Below are 3,464 nucleotides of genomic sequence, written 5' to 3' on the forward strand. Positions count from 1 at the left end.
GATCTGCCTGTTTACAGCCTCCTGAGAGCTGAGATTACAGGCACACGTCACCACCCCCAGTCTCAACTGCCGGCTCAGCGTGCCTCACCGGCAGGGCCCCACACAACAGGCACAGGGATAGAACCCCCAGATCCTGCAACTGCTTGCAGGTGCTTTAATCCGCTGCGCTCTTTGGCTGGCGCTTGTAGCTAGCTACTGAACAAACACAAACTGAAACTGCACTGAGACTTGATCTCCCTCCAGATAGAACAGCTACCAACAAGACAGTAAACAGCCACAAACACTGGCAATGTTGAGGACGGGTGGGGAAAGAACCCTTCTACACTGCTGGTGGGAGTGCAGACTTGTGCAACCGCTGCAGGAAAGCGGAAAGCGGAAAGCGAAAGCGGTGTGGAGATTCCTCATAAAGCCCTGACACCCAGTAACAAAACAGTAACAACAGCAACAGTAGCAGTAGCTGTAAGAGTAACAGAAAGCTCATTCTATTTCCCTTTAAGGGATCTTCTCAAGAGCTAAAGGCACACAGCTGGGCTCATTCCAGCACTGGGGAGGCTGAAGCAGGCTGCCTGCTGCCCAAGGCCAGCTGGAGCAGCAGAGGGAGACCCCGTCGTCGCAAAAATCCAAAATGAGGTATATTATGGTGGTACATGCGTAACTGCGCTTACACCAGCAGAGCTAAAATGGATGTGCCTTGGGCCCATAATGTTAAGTAAATCAGACACAAATGTCCCATGGTTTCCTCTTGTATAGAAACCCTATATATAAAGTAATTACAAAATAAAAGACAATAGAAAAAATATTATTGTAATCCACCATGGTCAATGTATCTAAAAGTAGCTTTAGCACAATTGCTTTATGTATTTTATGTGTTTTTGGCCTGTCAGTATGGCTGTTAATCTGTATTTATGATAATTTTAGTTTTCTGTTTTTCAGTTTTTGGTTTTGGGACAGGGTCTCACCACGTACTGCAGGTTGGCCTAGAAGTCACATATATAGCTAGGGCTGGCTTTGAACTCACGGCAATTCTCTTGTCTCAGCCTCCAAAATGCTGGGATTACAGGTATGTGCCACCAAACCCATTTTATAATTTCATAAGGGTATAGAAATCCTTATGGTGAGATAGTTCATTGGGCTAAGGTGCCTCAGGCAAGCTTAGACAAGCGCAGGGACCTTGGTTCAATCCCTGGCACCGCATGCCACATCAGCCCCACCCCCAGGGCAGGCTGAGCCCGCCAGAGTCTGGGGGTGGAGTGCCACAGGCCTGTAATCTCAGCCTGGGGAGGCTAAAAGCAGGAGAGTCACTATGAGTCTGAGTTGCGTAGTGAGACTCTGTAACAACCAAATACATTAAAAAATAATAATATAGAATAATCTGATGCTGGCAAAAAAAAAGAAGTTAGGGGAGGGTGGAGGGAAGGAGGAAAACAGAATTGACATGTTTATATGGGTAGCAAGTCCCACAAAGCGGGTAACCATTACATATTGCAAACATACACTAATGAAAATTAAAACTAAAAAAAAATTCTGAAACAGAAGCCTCACTGTGCCTTCAGGGCATTCCAAGAAGATACTGAAATCCACACAAAAGCTGGTGGGGGTCGGCGATGTAGCTCAGAGGCACAGTGCCGGCCTGGCAAGAACAAGGTCCTGAATTCAATTCCTGGTGTGCGCACGCACACACACACACATGCATATGCACACACACACATGATGGGCCTGGAAGGTCTGCTCAGTAACAACCCAGTCAGCCCAGCTTGGCCTGGTTTAAGGGCCGAAGTGCTGACCCCACCTGGAAACAGGCCTGCAGTGGCAGACTCAGGGAAGTCAGCAGAAAGCAAACAGAAATAAAATCAAACTGATCTTGACTGGTAGGTTAACAATGTAAAGCATAGGCTGGGCACAGTGGCATGCGCCTGGAATCCCAGCACTAAGGAGGCTGAGGTAGGAGGCTGGTTGAGTGTTCCAGACCAGCCTGGGCTACAAAGTGAGCTCAAGGCCAGCCTGAACTGCACAGTGAGATCGTGTCTCAAAAAGAAAAAAAAAAAATGTTTAAAATGTATAGAGAAAAAAAAAATAAAATGTATAAAGAAAAGTAATTTGAAAAATCATGTCCATTTCTTAGAAAATTAAGGCAATTTCCTTTATACCAAGTATTCAACTTACATGCGCCAGTTAATAAGAGCTCGCGACCCAATCCCACGCATCACCCTAGGACAACCTGGTGCTGCTGCATGTGCTCCAATCCCAGGATTCTCTCCATTCTAGTACCGAGTCAGAGGAAAATAACCTCCCTCTACTCTGGAAAAAAAAGTCAGTGTTTCACAAAGCCAACTTTTAGAACTGCTTCTTACTTTGCTTGTTGCTGAGACAAAATGCCCAACACCTAATGTTAAGGGAAGAAAGGGGTATTGGGCTCAGTGGAGAGCTCTCAGCCTACAGCTGGCTCCAAGACAGGGTGGACTGACGGAAGGGTCCCAGAGGAGAGTCTGTCATGGCCCCAAGGGAGGGAGGGGGAGCGTCTGTCTGCCCCTTATGTCACAGGTAGGTACCCCATCTGGGGCAGGTGCAGAACTCATGCCCTTAATCCAGCCAAAACTGGGCCAAATCAGTCATCGGACTAACTTAGTAACTATACATCCTTGCTCCCAGCCTCTGGGCTCAGACACCTCTTAAAAGCCCCCATTACTGTCTGAGGCCTTGGGGCACATCTAGACACAGCCATGATAGTTCCTTTCTCCCAAATGATCATAGAAAAGTAATCTCGGGTTGGCAAGATAGCTCAGCAGACTAAAGCGCCTCCTTAGGCAAGCTTAGGCAAGAGCAGGGACCCTGGTTTGATCCCTGGCACCACATACTGTGCCAGCCCTGCCCGCAGGGAGCGCTGAGCTGGCCACAGAGACTGGGCATGGTGGCGCACACCTGTAAGCCCAGCGCTGGGGAGGCTGAAAGCAGGAGGCTCACCAGGAGCCACAAGAGCTGCGCAGTGAGACCCTGCAAATACATTTAAAAAAGCAACCTGGGGGCCAGGGAGATGGCTCAGTAGAATAAGCGCTTGCCTGGCAAACGCAATGGCCTGAGTTCAATCCCCAGTTCTGAAAAAAAAAAAAAAAAAAGTAATCTGTATTTAATAAAACACATACCACTTATGCCATTGACAGGAATTTATTTTTCATTTACAGAAGACTGTTTATAACTGCAATTCCAATTTTTTTTTTTTTTAAACCGGGGATCAAACCCAGGACCTTGCGCTTGCCAGGCAGGCGCTTACACTGCTGAGCTGTCTCCCCGGCCAAAATCTATGTTAATGAGGACATTTTTCCATCCAAAGTAAGACTTGGGTGAAAAGGAAAGTATAGCTCAAAGGGGGAAAAAAAATTAAGCTCTCCAAAGTAGTTACGTTTCAGGTTTGGAAATTTAAAATCGCCAACTCAGGAGCACCGGTGCACCCAAGCCGCGATCTCTGA

The 3,464-nt window shown here is 47.2% G+C and overlaps 1 protein-coding gene across 1 annotated transcript in view; it reads right to left on the minus strand.

The window, feature by feature from the left end:
* Gdf9 (growth differentiation factor 9) overlaps positions 1-3,464 on the minus strand; it is a 24,152-nt gene that overhangs the window by 17,465 nt on the left and 3,223 nt on the right. The window lies entirely within an intron of this gene.

The sequence above is a fragment of the Octodon degus genome, unplaced genomic scaffold, assembly GCF_000260255.1.
Source record: "Octodon degus isolate 3935 unplaced genomic scaffold, OctDeg1.0 scaffold00029, whole genome shotgun sequence".
Lineage (NCBI taxonomy): Eukaryota > Metazoa > Chordata > Mammalia > Rodentia > Octodontidae > Octodon > Octodon degus.